Below are 25,537 nucleotides of genomic sequence, written 5' to 3' on the forward strand. Positions count from 1 at the left end.
CATATGTCTGTTTGCCATCTGTATGTTCTTTTTAGAAAAACGTCTCTTCATGTCCTCTGCCCATTTTTTAATTGGATTGTTTGTTTTTTTGGAAGTTGAGTTGAGTGAGTTTTTTTTTTTTTTATAAATTTGTGATATTAACCCCTTATCAGATTTATCATTGGCAAGTATATTTTCCCATTCAGTAGGTTCCCTTTTTGTTTTATTGATGGTTTCCTTTGCTATGAAAAATCTTTTTTAGTTTGATGTAATCTCACATATTTATTTTTTCTCTTACTTCCCTTGCGCGAGGAGATATATCAGTAAAAATCTTACTCTGGGGAATGTCTGTGAAGTTTCTTTTTAAATTTTCTTCTAGGAATTTCATGGTTTCAGATCTCACATTTAAGTTTTTAAGCTATTTTGAATTTATTTTTGTATATGGTGTAAGGAGGTGGTCCAGCTTCATTTTTTTGCATGTGTCTTTCCAGGTCTCCCAGCACCATTTATTGAATAGATTGTCTTTACCCCATCGTACATTCTTGCTTCCATTGTTATAGATTAAATGGCCATATAGACATGGACTTATTTCTGGACTCTCTATTCTGTTCCATTGATCTATGTGTCTTTTTTATGCCAGTACCATGCTGTTTTGATTACTGTAGCCTTGTAGTATAATTTGAAGTCGGGTATCATTATACCTCCTACTTTGTTCTTATTTCTCAAGATTGCTGAGGCTATCCAGGGTCTTTTATGGTCCCATGTAAATTTTAGGATTATATGTTCTATTTCTGTGAAAAATGCCGTAGGTAGTTTGATAGGAATTGCGTTGAATATGTTTATTGCCTTAGGCAGTATGGACATTTTAACTATATTAATTCTTCCTATCCATGAACATGGTATGTGTTTCCATCTGTTTGTATCTTCTTTCATTTCTTTCTTCAGTGTCTTATAATTTTCTGAGTACAGATCTTTTACTTCTTTGGTTAAATTTATTCCCAGGTATTTTATATTCTTTGGAGCAATTGTAAATGAGATTTTTTTTTAAGTTCTCCTTCTGATGTTTTATTATTGGTATATACAAATGCAACTGATTTCTGAATATTAATTTTGTATCCTGCTACTTTACTAAATTCATCTATCAGCTTTAATAGTTTCTTGGTGGGTTCTTTATATATAGTATCATGTCATCTGCATATAATGACAATTTTACTTCCTCCTTACCGATTTGGATGGCTTTCATTTCTTTTTCTCGTCTGATTGCTGTAGCTAGAACTTCCAGCACTATATTGAATAGAAGTGGAGAAAGTGGGCAACCTTGCCTTGGTCTTGATCTTAGGGGGAATTGTTTTAGCTTTTCCCCATTGAGTATAATGTTAGCTGTAGGGTTAATCACATATGGCCTTTATTATGTTGAGATTTGATCCCTCTATTCCCGCTTTCTTAAGGGTTTTTATCATAAATGGCTGCTGGATTTTATCAAATGCTTTTTCTGCATCTATTGATATGATCATGTGATTTTTATTTTTCATTTTGTTAATGTGGTGTGTCACATTAATTGATTTGCGGATGATGAACCACCCTTGCATACCAGGGATGAATCCCACTTGATCGTGGTGTATGATCTTTTTAATGTATTGCTGAATTCTGTTCACTAATATTTTGTTCAGGATTTTTGCATCTATGTGCATTAGAGATATCGGCCTGTAGTTTTCTTTTTTTGTGGTGTCTGTCTGATTTTGGGATCAGGGTGATAGTGGCTTCGTAAAAAGTGTTTGGGAGTTTTCCCTCTTTCTGGATTTTTTGGAAGAGCTTGAGGAGAATAGGTGATAATTAGTTTTTGAACATTTTGTGAAATTCCCCTGGAAAGCCTTCTGGTCCAGGGCTTTTGTTTTTTGGGAGATTGTTAATTACTGATTATTCAATTTCCCTAGTGGTAATCAGTCTGTTCAGGTTTTCTGTTTCTTCTTGAGTTAGCCGTGGAAGGTTGTATGCCTGTAGAAAATTGTCCATTTCTTCCAGATTGTCTAATTTGTTGGCATATAGTTGCTCATAGTAATTTCTTAAATTTTTTTGTATTTCTGCGGTGTGTGTTGTCACTTCTCCTCTTTCATTTCTGATTTTATTAACGTGGGTCCTCTCTCTCTCTCTTTTTTAATGAGTCTGGCTAAAGGTTTGTCGATTTTGTTTATCTTCTCTAAGAACAAACTCTTGGATTCATTGATATTTTGTGTTGTTTTTCTGTTTTCCATTTCATTTATTTCCGCTCTGATCTTTATTATCTCCTTCCTTGTACTCCCTTTGGGCTTATTTTGCTGTTCTTTTTCCAAAACCCTTAAGTGTGAAGAAAACCTGTTGATTAGTGATGTTTCTTGTTTCTTTAGGTAGGCCTGCAATGCTATGAATTTCCCTCTTAGGACTGCTTTTGTGGCATCCCATAGATTTTGGGTCGTCGTGCTTTCATTTTTGTTTGTCTCAAGAAATCTTTTGATTTCTTCCTTGATCTCCTGGCTGACCCATTCATTATTTAGTAAGATGTTATTCAGCCTCCATGAATTGGTGTGTCTTCCAGTTTTTTTCCTGTAGTTCATTTCTAATTTCATAGCACTGTGGTCAGAGAAGACAATTAGTATGATTTCAATTTTCTTAAATTTATTGAGACTTGTTTTGTGGCCTAACATATGGTCTATCTTGGAAAATGTTCCATGTGTGCTTGAGAAGAATGTGTATTCTGTAGCATTGGGGTAAAATGCCCTGAAAATATTGATTAAATCCAAGTGGTCCAATGTGTCATTTAACGCCGTTGTTTCCATATTGATTTTCTGTCTGAAAGACCTGTCCCTTGTTGTCAGAGGTGTGTTGAAGTCCCCTACTATGATAGTGTTACTGTTGATCAGTCAATATCTGTTTTATATATTAAGGTGCTCCTAGGTGGGTGCATAGATGTTTACTAGGGTTATGTCCTCTTGTCAGATCGATCCCTTTATTATTATATAGTGCCCATCTTTGTCTTTTAATATGTTCTTCATTTTAAAGTCTATTCTGTCAGATATAAGTATTGCAACTCCAGCTTTTTTGTCATTTCCATTTGCATGAAATATCTTACTCCAACCATTCACTTTCAGCCTGTGTGTGTCTTTTAATCTGAGGTGAGTCTCTTGTATACGGCATATACAAGGGTCTTGCTTCCTTATCCACTCAGCCACCCTTTGTCTTTTGATTGGAGCATTCAATCCATTTACATTTAAAGTGATTATTGATATGTACATAGTTATTGCCATTTTTAAATTTGTAATTAGATTGTTTTCATCTTTCTTCTATTTACAGAAGTCCTTTTAGTATTTCTTGCAATGCTGGCTTGGTGGTAATAAATTCCTTTAGCTTATTCTTTTCTGGGAAGCTCTTTATCTCTCCATCAACTTTACATGATAGCCTTGCTGGATAAAGCAATCTAGGTTGTGGGCCTTTGTTTTCCATCATTTTGAGTATCTCCTGCCACTCCCTCTTGGCCTTCAGTGTTTCTGTAGAAAAGTCATTTGATAGTCTTATGGAAGTTCCCTTGTATGTAACCCTCTGTCTTTCTCTTGCTGCTTTTAGGATTCTCTCTTTGTCTTTAAGCTTTGCCATTTTAACTATAATGTGTCTTGGTGTGGGCCTGTTTGGGTTTATCCTGGTTGGAACTCTGCACTTCCTGGGCTTGTATGTTGGTTTCCTTCATCAGGTTAGGCAAGTTTTTGGACATTATTACTTCAAATATGTTCTCAATCCCTTGCTTCCTCTCTTCACCTTCTGGTATTCCTATGATGTGCATGTTGTTGTGCTTGATGTTAAGAGATCTCTTAAGCAATCTTCATTGTTTTTTATTCTTTTTTCTTTCTGTTGTTCTGTTTGGGTGATCTCTGCTAACTTGTCTTCTAAGTCGCTGATTTGATCCTCTGCTTCATCTAACCTGCTGGTAATTCCTTCAAGTGAGTTCTTTATTTCAGTAATTGTGTTCTTTAGTTCTAACTGGTTGTTCATTATGATTTCTATATCCTTCTTTATGTCGTCTCTAAGCTCCTTAAACATTCTTATCATCAGTGTTCTGAACTCTGTCTCTGATAGGTTGGTTACCTCTGTTTCATTTGGTTCCACTTCTGGATGTTTCTTCTGTTCTTTTATTTGGGACATGTTTCTTTGTTTCCCCATTCTGGCTGACTCTCTGTGTTTGCTTCGATGTATTAGGTAGATCCCCTAGAGCTCTTAGTTCTTTCTGGATTATCTTATGTAGTATGTGTCCTTTATATTTGACTTGCACTACTTCGTTCTTCTCCTCTGCGTGTGCTCCAAAGGTGACTCTTGTGTTGTGTATATTGTCCTGTTAAAGAATATCTTTAATTGTTTTTTGCTTGTGAGTAGGTGGGGTTAACTCCTAGGCTGACTAATTGTGAGACTTGGCTCTGCCCACCGCAGGGTGGTGTGCTGGGTGAGGGTTGACCACTTAAATGTGGTTTGGCCTTTATGGGCTCTTGTGCCTGCAGAGAATTCCCTCTGGGTGTGTGACTTGTAGGTCAAACCCGGTAGTACTCTGGTTTGGTCTGGAGTTGGCCCCTGGGTGTGTTGAATCTTGTGCCTCTTAAGCTGGGCCCTTCAAGTAATCCTTGCACGAGTCTCTAGGCTGTTCTGCGTGATGAGCAGAGAGTCCTTTGATGGGTTATAGATGTCCCGTTTGTGATAAGATCCAGAGGAGAACTCAAAAAGTACACCCCGCTGCCGCCATTTCTATGACGTCCACATTCTATTTTGATTTGGAGAAACACTGACTTTCAACAGCACGTATAAATACACCAAATCTTGACTCACAAAATGCTAAAGAAGAATATAAGCTATTTACAATTGTCTTACTGGGGAGCATGTGGTGCACTTATTTCAAAGAATTAGTGTATGTTGGAGCTATTGTTTTAAATTCCTTTGTGACTCTGAGTACATTCTTCTGATCCCTCTCAGTGATAGAAAGTCTTTGTCTTGGAAATTGAGTTTAGTTTTTGCAAATAGTTAAAAGTCCTTTGGAGCTAATGTCTTGAATTATGTGGGTAACTGAGTATTTTACAAGGTGGCTCCCGTTTGGATGGTCAGGTTCTGATACTTGGCAGTCAGCAGCCTGGGACTCTGGAGTTCTCCCTATGCCCAGGAGCTCCCAGAGTCAAGGTCTCACACGCATGCAGGCAAGACGGCTCACTGCACCCATCTCAGTGTTAACCTCTGCTCTGTACCTGGTGCACGTTCCAGTATGGGTAAAGGAAGGGCTGTGAGAGCAATGGTGAGCAAACTGAATGTGGCAAGGAAACACTATTTGAAGGTTTTCAGCCTTTTGAAGATGGTACCACTGAGAAGCAGGGGGGATTTTAGGGTGACACTGGGTTCTTGGAGGTTAGTCTTGAGTTTGGTTGACGTTTCAATGGAAGGGTAGGGAAGTTGGTTAGCAGCGGAGGCATAGCTGGAGTCAATTCAGCTCTGACAATGGACATTTGAGAGGTAAGAGCATATGGATCTTCAGGGGAAGAGGCAGCATGAGAAAAAGAGGACACACAGCTGATTCCAAGGAGACCTCATCACTCTGTAGCCCCAATCCTCATTCCGCCCTCCAGTGATTAAGTGGAAGCTGGAATTTGAAATAAAGACACGTTGATTCTATTTATACATATTTCAAGGTTAAGATTGAGAAAGGATGATGTTTATCTCCCTAGTGCCCAAGTGAAAGTGCAGTAAGAAACAGAGCTTGCTTTCATAAGGCAATCACAGCACTCCCTCAGCTAACATGTAGACTGAATGCACGCTGTGCCATGTAGTTATGTGTAGAAATGCCTGCAGAGCTCTCACCATGGAGAAGCCTGTCTGTGACCCACATTCGCTTATGGAGCCACAGGGATACAATCAGCCAAATCCAGACTGTGGGAAATCCTACAGGACAAATGAGCCAGTTTCTTCAGTGACCCAGCAATTAAATGCCATGAGAAAGAGGTGGAGAGAGGAATGGGAACGGTTCAGGCTAAAAGAGATGAAGGAAATCTACCAACCAGATGCAACGTGTGGTACTTCTTTGGATCATGATGTAAACAAACCGATGGTAAAAAGGCATTTAATTTGAGACAATCAGTGAGCATTGAACACGGACTGGGCATCAGATCTTATTAAGGAATTATGGCCAATTTTGGGGGAGTGATAATGGAATTGTGGTTATGTATAAAAATGTTTTGGGGTACATAATAAAACATTTATGGATGAAACGATATGTTGAGATTGACTTTGAAGTTTTAGAGTCAAAATGTGGTAGAGATTGATGGGACAGGAATGGAAAACATTGAAAACTGTCATTCAGATTTCACATACTGGAAATTTACTGTGTTTTTTTTTTACGTATGTGTGTTCAAAGTGTTCTGTAATAAGGTGTTCTTTAAAACAGCAAGTAAATCAAATTACGTTTGTCTGGTAATTGTGGTTGCGCTTGTTTGGCTGAGATGTGACAGAGCCCTTGCTCTGGCAGAGTGGGGACTGAGGGCAGATGTTGGCATCACACTGGCAGGAGTTCGGGACAACTTCTGGACCTGCGCCATGTTTCCAAATATCACTGAACTTCTCCCACACCTCAGGCCAGTGCCCAGAACACAGTGGGCACTCAATGTTTGTTGAATGAATACACAAAGGAATAGTTGAAGGGGAGATAAAGCTTCTAGCACAAATATTGGCAATAGCAATATTTCCCAGACATTTGCTGTAAGCAATTAACACAATGAAAGCTGTGGCCCTGGGCTGGCACTCTGCACCCGGTCCTCCATCCCTTGCCAGGAACGTTTACGTGAAAGCAGAGTTGGGGGCAAGAGGGGGACAAGGGACACCGTTTGTGCCACACTTAACAGGACCTCCAAGTGCCAGTTAACATTTAGACAGAAATTGGGGTACATTTATATGAAGTGTATATTCATATACAAGGAAGGCTCCTCCCATTTGAAATTGAGGGAGGATGTCAGTGTTTTCGTGCACAGGTCTGTGATATTTAGCACGGTGCCTGACATTTAATTGTCACAGGGTAGTGCTTTAATGAACTAACCTGACCGTGTCTGCATACGCCTGATCTGAGCTCCTCATACTGAGCTTCGTGACAAAGCAAAGGCTCCCAATAGGAGTGGGAACAGCAAATCACCTGGGGGGAGGGGTAAAAAGCACACACATGACGTGCACACACACGGCTGACCTAGGCAGCGACATGGCTGCAGACTTGTTATAACCTCTGGAGTGTTGGTACCAACAAAAGGTCAGGAGGGAGAACTTGAAACTGTGGCCGAGGAACCCACGCTTCTGTTTCACAAAACTGTACTGCTTTGCTTCATCCGGTGGTACAAAAGAGAACTCCTGGGCAGCATTCCTGACACAGGCTGGCCTCCACACTGTCTCCACTCCAATAATCAGCAAATGATTACTGCTACTCGGGGGGCGGGGCTCCAACTTCCCAACAGCGCAGGCTGGGGTCTCACGCTCTCCGGCTTCAGAAATACCACTGTGCCCACCAGGCAGGTGCCCTGGCAACGAGCTTTGGGTGTTCTGGGCACTGTATGGGAAGGGGCATCCACATGGGGGTATATGAGCCTAGTGTAGCTCTTGGCTCAGTCAGTGTCACCCTAATGGATGACCCACGATGAGCTCCAACAGGCATGGGACACAATATTAGTTCTAGGGATGGGATTGCTCACTGGTAAGGTAAGTGGGGACGGGCTAAGCTGCTGGGTATGAGAGCAAAGCTCCCAGGTTTGTCCTCTATCTGTGCATTTCCTTCGTCTCTCCCAGGCAGTGGCTTCTGCCCATGTGGCCGTCACCCTCAACACCACCCCCAGGCCCTCAGAGACTCCACCTGCTCACCGTCTCACTGCTCAGCCCGGGACTGGATTCTATTATTACTAACCGGCAGTTTCTCTTCTCATGTGGTGCAGCCTGTAGAAATGGTGTGCCTTCCTCTCCGACAGCTAGATCTCAGTTCTTGGGGGCCATGGTGAACCGGGGCTGACAGTTGCAATGACATCGTCCTCTGTCGTTTGGCTATAACTAATGCCAAAGCAGTAACAAAAGCAGAACGAGTTGCTTTACCTTATAAAAACCACAGCACAACAAGTGGCAGACCAAATATTTGCTTTTGTAGAACTCAAGTCTGTTAGACTCAACTAAGCTCTCTGTATATGAGATCTGACAATTAAGGTCACGAACTCATCCCGGAAAAAGTGCTACATACCTCACTGCTGGATATCACTATGGTCACCTTCCAAGTCCTCCCCCTGGGAAGCTATGCACCAACGCAAGTGCCTAGTCCACCCTTCAAAGCAATTTTGGAACTCTTTCTCTGTAATGGCCATCAGAACTGTCATCGTATTACCCTTGATGTCCTGAATGTCATCAAAATGTCTTCCTTCCAATATTTCCTTTATCTTTGGGTAAAGAAAGAAGTCGTTGGGGGCCAGATCAGGTGAGTAGGGAAGGTGTTCCAATACGGTTATTTGTTTACTGGCTAAAAACTCCCTCACAGACAGCGCCATATGAGCTGGTGCCTTGTCGTGATGCAAGAGCCATGAATTGTTAGCAGAAAGTTCAGGTCGTCTAACTTTTTAATGCAGCATTTCCAGCACTTCCAAATAGTAAACTTGAACAACTGTTTGTCTAGTTGGTACAAATTCATAATGAATAATCCCTCTGATATAAAAAAATGTTAGCAACATCGTTGCAACAAGTTCACAAACTTAATTGTCAGACCCGATATGTAGTCTTAACCTCATTAAACCCTTTGTCTAGTAGAACAGTGTGTGATGTCTGACCGTAAAGTACCTCATTCTGAAAGTTTTTAGGTACTTATGAATACAAAACTTAATGTACGTGTACAGATGTATTTGTTCTGATGTATGAATTTGCAGGTTTCATCGAAATCTAATTTTTGTATTAATCAAATGAAAACAGTATCTTTTTTATTAGGTTTATAATACCTTTCCACTGCTTCTTGAATTTATTGCTTTCACCCGTTAAATTAAATATAAAGCAAATCTAAATTGTCACAGAAATAAAATGATTAAAAAAAAAGTTAGCCCATTTGAATTTTGCTCTTTATCTGTAGGAATTGGATTGGCTCTGTAAATGAATGGTTCATCGCGGATAGAAAGATTCTTTTTGTTTATAAAGATTGCAAAGTAGGGAAAGGATTAGCAAGGATTATATTTCCATATACTGGTTTGATGGATATTTGTTGCATGGATGTAAAGCATTGCATTCTGCTAGCTTACCACTCCCCGGGGAGCCACGGCCAACTTCAAGACACACACAACACACACACACACACACACACACACACACACACACATCACAATGTAGCACACCCCTGACCCAGACCATTGTTTTGAGATCAACAGCGATCACCTTCTCTGTACTCTTAGAGAAGGTGAAAAAGTTCCTTCAAGAAAAACGCCCATGAAAGCATCCCGTCATGTCCAATAGCTGCCCTCACCTAGGGCCCCCTCCCTCTTTATCGCCCCCTTCTGGACCGATTTCTGGGAGCTGTTGCTCATGCTTCTCTCATGATTCTCAGGCTCAGGCTTATGCTATTTGGCCAACTAATGTTGACTCAATTTCCAACCTCAAATCTTTTCCAGTTCTGCTCCTAAAGACATGCAAATCCTGCCTGTGTTGACAACCAACTTAAGTGGCACTGATCCCAGCCTGAGTTTTGGCCTGTGGCATTCCAAAGCCAGGGGGGACATTCAAAAGGACTCTAGTCTGTCGAGACTGTAAATTCTGTGCCTTGTGGGACAGAAAACTCATCACGGACTCACATAATCAGAGGGCCTCACAGAATGTAGCCACCGCCTTGGGTGCTGAAGAACAGGTGGGCCTGGATAGACACTGAGCAAGGCTGGCGGCAACCTCTCTGAAGGAAGCGTTGTGAGGAGGAAAGTACCAATGTGGGGTGTTCAAAGGCCAGCCAAGAGGCCAGAGTGCTGGTGTGTTAGTTAGCTCCTGCTGTGTGACAAATTGCCCCCAATCTGGCAGGTAATTAATTACGTGCACACTTACTATCTCACAGTTCCTGTGGCTCAGGGATCTCTGTGTGACTTTGCTAGCTCTGGGCCTCACAAGACTGCAACCAGAAATTGGCCAGGCTGGGATCTTAGCTGCAGGTTCAATTGGGGAAAGAGCCACGTCCAAGCAAGATTTCCTGGAAATGAGCACTGAAGGAGTAGGTGTTCTTTCTGTGCTCGGGAGAGCAGGGCAGGGCAGCTCATGGACACTGCAGCTCAGTGGCCGGCCTGCCCAGTGGGCAGGGGCAGCCGGGAGGCCCACAGTTCTGTCAGCTCCCCAGGGAACTTCTGCACCAGCTTCTCTGACACTGGGCCAGGTGTGTGTTTAGCTCCGTGCTGACGGGCACTACTTCTCCTCTTCCAAAGGCTGGGGGCAGTGAGGACCCAGATGGGACCCAGTCTGTCCTCAGAGGTTCCAGCTCAGCCTTGGAGGGACCGCCTGGTCTTCGCTTTTCTCTTTTATGCTCACTTAGGCATCCCAGGTGCAGAAATGAGAGTTCTACCGGGATTATTCCCCCAGACTGCACAACGGCCTAAGCTCAACTCCCCCTAATGTCAACTCCCTCTAATGTCCTTTAAGTGTACACATGTGTATTTTGGACGATCTGCTTCTCAGATTAAATGCTGCTGACAATGGTACCACCCGTCTGACCACAACACGCATCAGGACATGGCATGCAGACCTCTGAAGAGGCTTTGACAGCAAATTAAAGAGTTTGGCTAAGCTAAGACGGAGGTTATCTTACCTTCCTTATTCGAAAAGTTACAACCCTAAGGTTCTCTCTGTCTAGTGGTGGTTGGGGAACGTTTTTTACTGTTTTCTGGGATAAGGGGGTGAAAGAGGTTTAGGAAGCTGCCGTTGGTGTGAAGGTCTACACAAGCCTCGGACTCTCCCGGACACTCCAGGGAAAACACGCAGGCTCTGTCGGGCCGTCCTAGATGTTTGCTCTATTTCAGACTTTCTGATATCTTCATTCTGTATAAAGGCTAAAGCCCCTTCCTTTGGGCACTCCATGCTTCAAGGATAGCGCCCCCGCACCCCCACCATTCTACTTATAAACAGATCTAGCTTTAACTCTGATACGGGAGGTGAATGGGAGTTACCTGAGCCCTCTTCCAGAATTTTTAATATAGCTTAATATTTGTACAGAGCAGGAAGAACATGGCTTCAGATTGATGCTCGATGAGCAAAAAGGTCTAGAAGAAAGCATCATGTGGACTTCACACACCTAGAGGAAGTGACTCAGCTGTACCGTCTTGTATCCTGTTCATTCTTCTTCTCCTTTTTCCCCCCCTCCACCTTCCTCTTCCTCTTCTTCTTCTTCTTAATTTTTTTTTTTCTGAAGAAATGTTAACAGAAATCACTGGATGGGGATTCTGGGAAATAAATGTTAAAGGGGATTATTATGCACCCTTCTGTTCTTGGCTCTTCCATCTTCTTTTGCATGGAATCGCCGTTGTAATTGTTGGTGCTCCAGCAGCTATCTTGGGACCATGAGGATAATGGAAGACTGAAAATATTAGCTAAGCATAGAAGGAGCCTGCATCCTGATGATGTCCTCTTTTTTTTAATTGGACAGAAAACCTGGCCCTCACTAGGCGGGGAGTGTTACATTCACTTTAACTGGACTTCATGGAGAAAAGCCAAGTCTGAGGTGCAACTCCATTCAGAGGAAGCCTGTTCACTGGGAAATCTGTAAGGCATTGGAGGGGCATCTTTCTGATGAGTGTGGGGTACACTCTCTTAGCTGATCCCACTTGGAGGGTTGTCTGACTGCTCTGGCAAATCTGGTACCAGGAGAGGATAAATGGCATTTCATCCAGCAATGCCATCTCAGGTTCCTGCCTTCTTACAACTGCTGAGCTATTTCCTATCTCCCCCTGGACAGAAAAGACATGAGAAACAGGCCCTCTGATCCCAGAAGGCAGCTTCCCTTCCTGGGCTCAGGACCACGCTGCGTCACAGTGCCGTGTTGGGGGAACACCAGGAAAGGTGATTCGGCAGGGCACATTTCAACCCCTGTGGCCGAGCCAGGTGCTGACAGGCGACATTGCCGATTATAGGTGGGTTTGAAGTGTCCGCGTGAATTCCTGGCCTCTGCCACTCGCCTGCTGGCTGGGCGTCAGTGCAGTGTTGCTCTGTCAATAACCTGAAGCAGTCTTCCCTTCTGGAGGACTCATTCAAATAACTGTTCCATTTGGGATTACTGGGTGGCACCTCGCCACCCGTGATTGTTCCTGCTGCTGTTAATTGACCCCCCTAAAATACCTAAATGACACTGAAGCAATTATAGCTTCTTAGTTTGGAAAAGAATACCATAGACTGGGTGGCTTATGAACCCCACACATGTATCCCTCACAGCCTGGAGGCTGGACGTCCGAGATCAAGGCCCCGGCAGGTTCAGTGTCTGGTGAGGACCCGCTTCCTGGTTCACAGGCGGCGTCTTCTGTGACCTCACGGGGGCAGGGTGTGAGGGGACTCTCTGGGGTCTCCTTATAAGGACACTCATCCCATCATGGGGCTCCGCCCTCAGGACCTCATCCCCTCCCGAGGCCCCGCCTCCTGACCCCACCACCCTGGGATACAGGGTCGGGATATGCTTGGGGCAGACACATTTTATCTATATCAGTTCCCTAAACTGAAGGGACGGTAGAGATAGATGGGAATGAAGTCTGGTGCGCCGGACTGGTTTGTTGAAGTCCTTACAACTTTCCTTTTGTCACTGTGGAGTCGTTTGAATCCGTGACACCCTCATAAACTAGACTGACAGTGAACCTACCTCACACCACCTGTTATGGACCGAATGTTTGTGTTCTCCCTGCCCCTCCAAATTCAGATGTGGAAACCCTAACCCCCAAGGTGACTGTTTGAAGCAAGCCCATAATTAAGGGTAAATGAGGTCCTAGGGTGGGGCCCCATGATAGGATTAGTGTCTTTTTGAAGGAGACACCCGCCTGAGATCTCCCTCTTTCTCTGCGTGAACAAAGGAGAGGCTGCGGGTGGACACAGTGAGAAGGGGAAGGCCTCACCAGAACCCTGCATGCTGGCTCCCTGATCTCGGACTGCCGGCCCCAGAACTTTGAGGAGTGAACCTCTGTTGTTTAAGGTTTAGTCTGTGATGTTCTGTGCAGCAGCCAAGCTGACTGAGACACCTCCCGCCACAATCTCATTAAATGTCCCCTTTCCTGAGTTTTGAAGAGTGCCCAGGCCCTAAGCACGTGAAAGCACATGTCATCATGTGTTCAGCACAGAGCCTCCCACACAGCAGACACTTAGTGAATTGTTCCATCAATGGCCCAAATCTCCTCAGGGGATGGGAGACCCCCGAGCCTCTGTCCAAAGTTCGTCAACACTTCCTTTTTATAGTGAGGGAAATCCCCAGCTGAAAGCTGGTGACCCATTCGCCTAAGCTCACTCCACATGTGAGTGGAGTACGAACGAGATAGAAAGTCTCAGTGTCCCCGTATCTCTGGGCAGCCATGTGGCACAGAGAACTGGCTTCAGGCTCAGTGGGGAGGCTGTAACTACTGAGCACTGAGGCGTACCAGGCACCATGATAACTGTTTACTTAGTCACAGAAATGTGGAGAGCACGTCATGTTCCTTTCTCACAAAATCAGATGTGAGCTGAAGGCAAGTGTTATAAGTGTTACGGATACCAGGACCAGAAAGAACCCAAGTGGCACCCAGAGAGTTAGGAAGGTCAGCTTTATTATGCTGGCGGGCTCAGCGGGAACTTTTCTGAAAGTCTGAGCCCCCAGCAAGGTTTTGAGCAGGTTTTTATGGGTTGGAGACTTCCTTGAGTTGGGGTAGGGGTAGGTGTTGTCTGGTGTTTGGCTCGGGGTGCGGCTTGGAGGGGGCTATGCGGAAGTGGGCTGGGGCTTAGGCTGGGGACTTCTCTCTCTGCTCGGGCCACCATTTTAGGTCAGTTTCTCCATCGTAAGCAGTCCCTGTCGTGTCAGGGCTGGACCCCACAAGCCCTGCTGAGACCCCAGGCCCACTTGCGCATCACAGGTCTCACTCACTTGCCCTCTTTCCAGGATGTGAACTGTGACCTCCCACCTATATTGACAGGTTCAGGACACGCCACCCCAAAATATGGTGCGTTGGCGTAGGGAATATTTCAAGCTGAAGGAATTTGAGAAGTGGCAGGTGCAGGAAGGACTCTCTGACCTTCCCTGGAGCAGGTCATGAGACCATCATGTCAGAGCTGTGCCCCTCTCCCCAAGGAAGGAGCATCCTTTCCTCCGAAGCTGGAGGAACCCCAAGAGGAACCCCAGCGAATAGGCCTTGCTAAGTCCCCCAGTTTACTACCCTTAGCTCAGGCTCTTTGTCCCATCACCAGGCACGTCTTTCCAGGGCTTTCCACTGCACCAACAGTTATAAAAACACACAGCTGTAACTGTTTTTTCTTCAGGTCTTCATTTCTTTATGAAGGCTCCCGTGTCACATAAGACTTACATTAAATCAGTGTAGATGCATGTCTTTTGTTAATTTGTCTTTTGTAACAGGGGGTCCCCCAGTCCAGGACTTAGAAGTGCAGGGGTAACCCACCAAAGCTACCTGAACTCCTTGGCTCTGCCTTCTCTCTATCTGTCCCATTGCCAATAAGACTGTGAACAATTTCTACCTCTCGTTGTGAGGTTGTTTGAGGATGGCATGAAATACTTCATGTGAGGTTCTCAGTGCAGTGCTGCCTCATCCCAGAAATGTGGGTTCTTATGCCATATTCAACATGGGCTAACTTGTAAAAATGGGCCTCGGGAGGCAACATATTTCAGATGAACAGACAGAGGCTGACAGCATTAGTTTTTGTGGGGAGGAAAAGTTCCTCTACCATCTTAGGTTCAGTGATGGGGGCCTGCGAATTAACTGACAACGGACAGATTTAAAGGAGCCATAAAAGTTGATTTCCATGTGAATCTGTACGCTTGTAAATACTTAGTAATGACATAAAGGTTGATACACTAACTTAAAAAAAGGGAGGGTTTAGGACTTCAGTGGGAAAGTATGGAAGTTTCTAATGAGCTTTGTAAAGCTGATGGCAGCTGAACTGTCATTTGCACCGGTTAAGTCAGCCTTCTTCCAAACAGGAGACTCCTTTGGAAGGGTGAATAGCAGCTGGTTTTTTGGAGCATATCTGCTTAAATTTAGATAATGTTCCTTTCTGTGCCTGCTGGGTGTTCAGATGTTTTTGAAACAGGGCCCAGTTGGCACCCCCATAGTAGAGGCCTCCCCAGTTCCCTGGCCTCACCTTTCCTTGACCTACCTGTAGCTTGACAGTAGACCAACCCCTGTGGGTTGAGCTAGAAAGCTCCCCTGTCCTATCCAGTGACTGTTTTAGAAAATTACCCTGAAACTTATGATTAATACCCTTAGGCTTATTGATCACAATCTCAGTGGTTTACCAGGCTCCTCCCATCATTGTTCCTGGGTTGCAGATCCCACTTGGCCAGAGGGGAGGCTCCATGCAGGCCCCCGGGACCATCATGGAGGAACGCCCAGATTTTCCCTTAAATATGCCAGGCTGGGCTGAGAACGTTAAGGCAGTTTGCGGAGGTGTTAACCCGCTGCCTTCTCAGACCACAGGTGCTCTGATAATAAACGCTTATTCTATGTCCCAACTCCTGTGTGGGTCTATTGGCTGAGCGGCAGAGGCAGGATGAGCCCTGGACTTGGTTGGCCTCCAGTTTCAGTTTAAAGTCATTTTAATCCCTTCATTCTCAAACTTGAGTGTGCAACAGTCGCCTGGAGGCCTTGTTGAAATACAGATTGCTGGCCCTACCCCCCGAGTTTCTGATTCAGCAGGTCTGGGGTAGGGACAACAAAAAAGACATTTTTATAATTTGACAATCACTAACCTTTGCCTGCCACACAAGGATGCAGCCTCAGAAATTAATAATCAATCTTTGCATTGTCCTCAGTGCAGCTGCTCCACTACAACACATTCAATACTGTGACGGGGTGGAAAGAGCTGGTGGGCAGCCTAGTTTCCTGGATACTGGCCACCGGTGCTGTCACCTGGTTCCTGGAGGACAGACCACAGGCCCTCTGGGTGCTTCATGGGCCTTACAGTGTGTGTGTGTGTGTGTACCCCTCAGGTTCCTGGGATTGGTGTTTGTGCAAAAAACAACCCAAACTGCTCCATCTCCCTCCGCTTCTGCAGCGCACACTTATAAGGACTGACATGCCTGCTGCTACTCAAACCCTCACATCCTATTTCAACCATTTCCCTCTTCTGTGGAACGTGTTGATACAGAAGCAGGGTAAACAGGTAAAAGGGTGATATTTGGAAAGAGGAAGAAACGTGAGACTCTGTTCTGGGTGATGATGTGCTAGCGACTTGGGGCGCAGCGCTGCTCTGAGACGGCAGCCGGCCTGAGGCAGGTCCGACTCGGGGTCCCCACGGGCCCTCCCAGCACACACGGGCAGTGTGTGCCGATGCTTAGAGCACTCACCATCAAGATCTATAAATAATGAAGCGAAGTCAGAAACACCACAAGGGAAATTATCTGAGAACAGTAGGAAAGTTCTACAGGGAGTCTTCTGCTGAGCATGGGGCTCCCCCAGACTATACTCAGCCCCCACTCACGATTGTATTTCGGGAGGTGTCACGGCACCGAATGCCCTCTTGTGGGGTTGGGGCCCCACCGTCACAGACAGTAAATGTGGAAACACTCTGAAGTTGTGCTCAGAGGGGGGAGAGCTCACCTTTGCAAGCAAATTCTTTCTTGTCATGTTAAGAAGTTCTGACTCTGGGTGGTGAACACACAATGGGATTCATAGATGATGTAATACAGAATTGTACACCTGGAATCTATGTAATTTCACTAACAATTGTCACCCCAATAAATTTAAATAAATAAATAAATAAATAAATAAATAGAAGTTCACGCCCACGTAGAGTAAAGAGTTCATTCAAAAATGTGTCATTAAATCACCTCAAAGGCATTTTTGTTCAGTAGGCAAAGCTGTGTGACCATGAGCGATTCAGACAAAGCCATTTCCTGAGAGCACCATTCGGAGCTGTGTGCGACCACAGACCCCTCCCACGTCCAGGCCTGTCCATGGGGGTGGGGTGGTCAGAGGAAGGAATGCAATGGCCGCAGCTCCGGGCTGCTCTGCAGGGTCGGTCCCTCTCTCTAGTTTGGTTTGCTGTGTTCAAAGTTTTGTGATGAGTGCAGTGACATTGTTCTTATCCACAATGCCAGGAACGCCCCAAGCGGAACTCAACGCCCTTCAACAGGCCTCAGGGACTCTGTCTGGTGAGTCGTGCCCTTGGGGACACTAGGTGTATTGATCCCTAGGTTGTGTGCCGGCCACAAGCCCCCAATGGGGATCACGCTGCTCACAGACAGAGGCCATGGGGTGGGTGACCGTCCTTAGGGTCACCCTGGTTCACACTTACACCTCAGACAAGTAAGTGGGCCCAATATTGTAATGTCTGCTCTCATCTCCAACCAAAAAGGTCACATCCACAACAAAAATTGTGAAAAACTGGGATCTGGTGCCTATCTACTAAGAGTCTACATTGGTTCTTCAGAAATACAACATAAGTAAAAATAATGTTTGGAAGGAATGCTATTATATCTGTTGGGGAAAGGTCAGGTTAGCAAATGAAACTCTGTTTCTTACCCTTTCATTTAGACAGAGCTGACGTATTTTGTGGGGGATGGAGGTTGTCAGGTAAATGGGAGCCTCAGACCCGAGTCATGTAATATTCGCCTCACCCCATGAAACGTCTTCTTTTCCAGCCTTTGTAACCTTCGAATCCTAACCTTGTCCTCTCTTTGGCTCACAAATCCTGCCCCAAGTGGTGTGACCAAGGTCAGAGAGGATGAATCCAAGTGTCTGGCATTAATATTCTGTTATCCAACTAGAGGCTGTCAAGTTTCAGTGCACAGTCCATAATGCAACAAAATTATGCAACAGAGACTGCAGATTAGCGTGCCATGCTAGCAGTGTCTGTCTGGGACCCATTCCAGGCTGTCCCCCGCCCTTGTGAGAGCAGCCACAGCGGGGCAGCTACACAGGGCCGGGGAACCCTTCACTAACAACGGAAAGGCAACGGGAAAAGAAATCCCACATAAAGTACGCTATTGTCCAAAGTGATTTCCTTGGCTGTAATTCTCCATGTCACATAGTAACGGGGTGATTCTGATGGCAGTTTAAAGAGAACCATCTGTGTGGGAGAGAACAGTGGTCTCATGAGTGTAACCATCACACACCAGGCAGCAGGTACAAGCAGATCTTCCTGCTGAGTTCTCAGCTGTGCCTTTGGGGAGGTCAGGTAGCTTATCAGGGCCTCAGGGTAACATATAGAGACGTGTCTCTCTCAGAATTAAGAGAAAGCTAAATAATTTAGCTTCTATATAAAGTCCCAGGAGATGAAAGGCACACTAGAATGCAAATTATTATTTTATGAGGAGACACCATCAATAGAAGCAAAAGTAAAATGTCCTTTGATGGACATTTTACCCAGTTCGGGTGACGAGAGCACTGTGTTCCTATCTCAGAATCTGTGAGATTTAACGTGGCAGATAACTGCCCCATTTTTTCTCTTCCACTTGAGAACGCTCTCTGGTGGCTTCTTTTTGGGGGTACCCCACTCATCACGAGCTGACATCCCTCAGTAAATTGAACAAGATAAGTTGTCACAAATCTGCAAAGAGCAGCTGTGCGTCTTCGTTCCAGTGATTGTGTCTATGCGGAGGCTTTTTCATTTAAAAAAAATAGGTATCAAAGTTTTAAAAGTTCAAAAGGACAGTAAATTGCTGGTGGAATAACTTTAGCTGAAGCCCAGTTGTTAGATGGAAAACTTATCTTTTAACCCAGGCACACTTTTTCAGTAGGCCACCCTTTCTGGTAAAAAGGGCGCTCCCCCAGTGTAACTGCAGTAAACAGGGCTGGAACCCCAAAAAGGCAATTCACCCAGCCGAAAGCAGACAGCCCCTCTCTTCCATGCTCCTCGTTGGTTAGTTCTTGAATGGGTGCCTGCGCTCAGATTGTGCTTCTTTGTTTAGGTCCTGGGCAGGGCGCCTGGCCTCTCGTCCAGCCTCTTCCACGCAGGTGACTGGATGGACCCATGGTTTTTCCCGCAGCCTCCAGCATGGCTAAAGGTCCACAGGCTCTGGTCAGCCAGTGACCAAAATAGGGAGAAAAGCCAAGTGCTGTCCTGCCTGAGGAGTATGAGCTGACAGTTCTCACATCTGCCAAAAATTATCCCATTTCCTTCAGCCAAAGTCTGGGAGACGGCCCCTCAAAGAACCTTAGCGACAGCTCCCATGCTCTGTAGTTGAGGGACAAAAATATTTACTTTTTACTTCTTTTAAAAATGGATTTTCTGGGGGCAGATGGGTGGCTCAGTGGGTTAGAGCACGAGCTCTGGGCATCGGGGCTACGGGTTCGATTCCCACCTGGGCCAGCGAGCGGCGGCCTCCACAACTAGAATGCAGTCAATGAGCTGCCGCTCAGCTCCCGGGTGGCCAGATGGCTCCGTTGGTTGGAGCGCGTCCTCTCAACCACAAGGTTGCCGGTTTGACTCCCACAAGGGATGGTGGGCTGTGCCCCCTGCAACTAGTAACGGCAACTGGACCTGGAGCTGAGCTGCGCCCTCCACAACTAAGACTGAAAGGACAACAACTTGACTTGGAAAAAGTCCTGGAAGTACACACTGTTCCCCAATAAAGTCCTGTTCCCCTTCCCCAATAAAATCTTTTAAAAAATGGATTTTTCTGGATTACTTATTTGGATAATAGGGCGATGTTCAGCTTTGGGACTATCTGCGATGTAGACTGAGGACTATATACTTGGCCCCGTCTCTGTGAGAATCCTAGGGGGAAAAAGAGCAAACTGAATATTACAAATGGTCTTAGTCCATTCGGGCTGCTATAAAATAGCGCCTCAGACTGGGTGGGTGATAAAGAGCAGACACCTACATCTCAAGGTTTGGAGGCCAGAAGTCCCGCAGGGCAGGTTCCGGTGTGGACCCCCTGGTGAGAGCTGAGGAGCCCTCTGGGTCTCTTTATAAGGGCACTAATTCCGTCATGGGGGCCCCACCCTCATGACCTCATCACCTCCCAGAGGCCCCGCCTTCTAACACCATCCCCTGGAGGTTAGGTTTCACCATATGGATTTTGGGGTGACACAGACCTCCAAGCCCATCACACAAATGCTCTGAGTCCATATAAATATTTGCTATGTTACGTATGTACCTATTTCTCGTCCCGGGCGTCAGAGCAGGCTTTGAAGGAATGCACACTTGGCTGTCACTCACATGGGTGGGGGCTGGGCAGGTGATCGAGGTTGTCTGAGCCTCAGTTTCCTCACATGTACAGAGTGCACAGGGTGGTGTCTGGCAATGTATAATAAACGCTACTTTCCTCTCCATTTCCATTAGCACTTAGACAAGGAAGGGTCAAAACATAGTATTGACCAGCCTGGGAGTTATTTTAATGAGGGGATTTTGGAATGAAACTTCAAATTTATCACAGCCTATGTCAGTCTGCAGCAACTGCGTGCGTTTGCTCCAGCATTTCTGAAGATGCAGCTTTAGGATCCTCTAGAGGGACAGTCATTAAAGTAATTACCAGACAGGCTATTTCATTAGGAAAGCTGGTTATCTAACCTCCCGCCATTTATAATGTGTGTGGGCGATACAAGGAATTGGAGTTTGGTCTTTGCTTCTTTCTTATAATGTGAAAGGCATCTCTTACCTGGGTACTTTACGCCAGGAGTGCACACACATCCCTGCAAACACCTTGCGTCTGCATAGTTCTTATGTTTTCAAAGTACTTTGATGTACGTTATTTTATTTTATCCTGACAACACCCCTGTGAATTAAAGGGACGTTGGGGAGGAAGAAACTTGGGTTCAGGAAAGTCGGCCGATTTTCACGGACTGATCTGTGGGTTGGAAGCAGAGCTGAGGCCACACGAGCTCGGGCTCAGCCCATCATTAGCGCGTCTCATTCAATCGTGGGTTTCTGGTTTCGGAAACAAACAGCATGAGGAAGATGTGTCTCACTCACAGCCAGTTGCAACCTTTCATTGATGACTCTTCCAAACAGAAGTTAGGATGGAACTGGCATTCACGGGTTTCATGTGGTGAATGATTGTGTATCCGTGTACCATGTATATGGATGCACTTCAGCCCCTGCTTCTTGATAAAATTCTTTGAAACACATCCTAGTGAAAATGCTAAAGCTGTTAAGATATATAGACACAGGAAATGTCCGTGATTCTTGTGAGAACGGGCTGAATGATTAGGAAGGGGATGGGCTAGCAGGTCTGGAATTCAAGCATGATGACAAAAGTGTGTGTTGTAAGTTAGAGACGTTGCTTCTGCTTCTGAGAGCTGGCATCAGGCACCCTAAACCACGAGTTCCAATCCTGCCTGTGGGGGAATAGACCATTTTAATGACATTAGATTATGGTTTGGGGAGGACACAGTTCAGCCCATAGCAGCTCCTCTTCTGCCCTTCACTTCAAACAGAGCTTCTCTGTGTTTCTGTGTTTCTCTGTGTTTACATGTTGAGGTTTGGGTCAAAATTTTGTTTGGGAAAAGGTTTGACTCATCACAGCCTTTGAGGAGTGACAGAGATGACGTGGACATGAATGTTCTGTTCCATATCAGGTCACATCAGATGAAGTATGTCATCCTCCTCCATCCTTTGCCTCCTTCGGATGGAGGCTCAGGGTGACAGAGACCCACTGGGAGCAGGAGGGGTCTCGTCTGCAGTAACTGCAGCCCCTGGGCTCCTCCGTGCAAGCCTGCCCCTTGGCGGTGGGGCAAGGCCTACCAGGCCGCGTCGCCCACTGCAGCACCTGGGGCATTAGCGACACGTCAACCCAAAGCTTTCTTGGCATCGCTCGCCAGCATGGTGGGAGGCAAAGGCTGTTTCTACTCTTTGTCTAACTTAGCCAGATGATGCCATTTTGGGCCTTCTATGGCTATCTTGGGGCTATTTCCTACACTCAGATGTACGTGTAATTCAGGAAAAAGCCTGTGTTTTAGAGGCCAAGTTTATCATCCAATTTGCTGGGTGGTTGGAGCTCATGTGGCTCTGCTTCTGGAAGGTTGTCCCTCCTGAGCTGCAGTGGGAACAGGACGCAGTCACGGGAGTTGGGGGGTACCCTAGAAGGGAGCAGTAGAAGGCTTGTGTCATCACCCTTCTGCAAACTGAATCTCGTGTCGGAACATCTTACCTACCTGCAAAAAACGAGTTGGCTCTAACAATGACATGCGTCTGCTCTCCTAAGTCTCCCATTTCAATAGCTTAAGTTCATCTCTTGGTTGGGGTTGAATTAGCCAGTGGTGTAGAGCACATGTCAGACATTTAATAACTACTTTCTGAGTTTTCTGAGTGATGACAAGGGAAAGAAGTAACATCGGTCTCTCACTATCAGAACCCTGGAGGACTAGGCTGCTTTCCCTAGAAAGGTATTGTGTTCTGGAGCATACGGAGATGTTCTCTCAGTTAGAAACAGAAATGGGTGGGTGGGGTGAATCTGAATGAGAGAGGAAAAGCAAGACAATAGCGAGTCCTCACTGCTTCGGAGATCCCGCAAAATTAAGCAGTAATGACTCTCTCAAAATTAAGCAGTGCCGTTTGACTCAGTCTGAGTCTGACTCGGCTGTGACACCTCCTTCTCTCCCTTCTACATGCATTTCCTGAGTGTGTGGCACACGCGGGACAAGGGAAGTGGTGTCAGGTGAAGGTAGCTGACTGCTCCGGCCCACAGGAGCACAGTTGTGCAACATCCCAGAACTCCGCTGCATGCCCTGGGGACTCTGTGCACTTTTAGAATATTCCATGTTTCTAACTAAGACCTCTGGCAAGTACAAGGCTAACAAAAAGAGCCAAAACACCAACTTGGCTTCTGAGGCCAGGCTCCGAGCCACTCCCCTTGGTATCCTACTCCAGGTGGGGATGCCAATGTCACCCTTGTCTCCAAGTCCACTAGTTCAGCCCAAACATCTCATAGTCCTCTAAAGAAATGTTTTCCTAATATCCTATTAACCTTGACCCTCATTTTGGGGTGTTTAAGTTTGTGAACTCATCCTAGAAAGAATGCTACATACCGCAATGCTGAATATCACTACAGTCACCTTCCAAGTCCTTCCCTTGGGAAGCTGTGCACTGACTCCAGCGCCTAGTCCATCCTTCAAAGCAATTTTGGAACTCTTTTTCTGGAATGGCCATCAGAGCTGTGGTCATATTACTCTGGAGGTCCTGAATGTCACCAAAATGTCTTCCTTTCAGTATTTCCTTTATCTTCAGGTAAAGAAAGAAGTCATTGGGGCCAGATCAGGTGAGTAAGGAGGGTGTTCCAATACAGTTATTTGTTTACTGGCTAAAAACCTCCATCACAGACAGTGCCGTGTGAGCTGGTGCATTTTCGTGATGCAAGAGCCATGAATTGTTGGTGAAAAGCTCAGGTCGTCTAACTTTTTCACGCAGCCTTTTCAGCACTTCCAGATAGTAAACTTGGTTAACTGTTTGTCCAGTTGGTACAAATCTATACTGAATAACCCCTCTGATATCAAAAAAGGTCAGCAACATTGTTGGAACAAGTTCACGAACTTAATTGTCAGATCTTGTAGATCTGTTCTGTCTGAGTTAGAGTCCAGATGACTGCTGTTCTCTAAAGGGAAAGCCATGTCTTACAAGCACAACTTAAGAAAATCTCCCTCCACATTTAGGAGGAATTGATTAGCCCCACACTTAATATTTTCTAGTAGAATTATTGTCTTTTCTAGTTTAATGGTCTCTTTTTGATACTTTTTGAAGGAGTGACTAATTGGATTTTCCTCATAAGTTTTACAAATTGTGTGAATAACTTACAGGGCACATAAGTGGAACCAGGGACAGGAAGCAGGTTCCAGCTATTTAGGACAATGAGTATGGCAGCCCAGGGCAGAGGGGCACCCGTGCATGGGGAGAAAGAGACAGACTGCAGAGCAGGTAGATTCCACAGGGCTTTGTAATACAGAGGGAGGGGGTAAAACACAGGAAGAATTAAGAATGCGTCCTACGTTTATGGCTGGAGCCACTGGGATGATGGGGGCTGGATTTTGTCATAACAAAGTCACATTTTCCACTTTTTCAGCGTAGTTTCTTACCCCTGCCCACTTATTTATTCCTTGGGGATGGAAGGCAGAAATGGCACTATCATGGTAAGAGGTCATGGTTGTTTTTTTAGATAGGTTTTGAAGAACAAAAACTGAAATGGCAAGTGGATTGCTCTCCTCTCCCCACCCAGTGAATTTCTATCTCTCACACAACAGAGTTTCTTTAACTTCTTCAATGTCAATTCTGAGTAGATGGGCAGAGGAATCTCTTCTGGAATCTGGTTGTTCTTACCGCCCCTTTTCCCAGTAGCTCATAAAGCAGTGGAATATTCCAGTGGTGTGAAGAGCTCAAACCTTGCGACATTGGACTTGACTGATGATTGGGGCAGAGCAGTGGCAGGCTTTCATTATATTGAAGCTTTCTTCTGCTCCACAGAAGCTAAAATGCTAATAATTTACTACTGAAATATTCTCTGCTGCGAGAATGCCATCCCAGCCAAGCAGAAATTATGGTGGTCCTCATGACGAGCAAAGACATAAAAAGTTAAATGGGGCTGTCACCTAAATTAAGAAACAACTTTGCAATGTGCTTTTTTCTGCCTTACTTTTTTAAACAGTGAACATTGTTCTTCAAAATGATGCCTGATTTGAAAAAGAAAACTCATGATTTTCTCTTGTTTTGTCTATCTGTGGCACTTTTCAAGAATGCATCCCAATAACTCCTGTTTTTGGCCGAGTCCACTTGGTAAAATGCAGATCTTGCTTGGTTCGGTGGGTTTGGAGTGAGGGCTGAGGTCCGCATTTCCAACAAGCTCCAGGCGGCACCCTGCCGCTGGTCCACGGGCAACACCTGGGGAAGGACGCTTGGAAAGAGCTGCGGGAGATAACTGGTGGCTATGCAGTTGTCACAGCTCCCGAGGGAGCTCGGGTGTTGGAGGGTAAGGGGAGTGGCTGCGGTGGTTAGGGTGCTCCCCGGACAGCGGTCCCCTTGGCTGACCACGGCATGGAGGGACACTCAGCTGCGGGCCTCAGCAGCCCACACTGCCTACAACTCAGGGCCAGTACCAGGTTCTGAATGGTGGCCACACCGCCTAAGGCAGGGGTGGAGCGAGCCAGTGGGGACAGACCGTATGCGAGATGCGACCTGGCTCTCAAGCATTTTCTCTGGTGGGAGGCTGTCAGTCTGGTACCGTCGCCATCCCTGCCCTTTCTTTACTCCAGGTCACAACTTCTAAGACATGTGAGATTTCTGGATCTCGTTCTGCGTGCAGCATGGGCAGGAGTGGGCCGCGAAGAGGCACCTGTGGGGAACACGGCGTGGTGTTGTGGTCATGGAGGGGGCAGCGCCACCCCACCAGCGCTGGGCTGCAGGTGGGAGTGAGCTCAGCCGCTCCCCA

Source organism: Rhinolophus hipposideros (genome assembly GCF_964194185.1).
Source record: "Rhinolophus hipposideros genome assembly, chromosome: 1".
Taxonomy (NCBI): Eukaryota; Metazoa; Chordata; class Mammalia; order Chiroptera; family Rhinolophidae; genus Rhinolophus; species Rhinolophus hipposideros.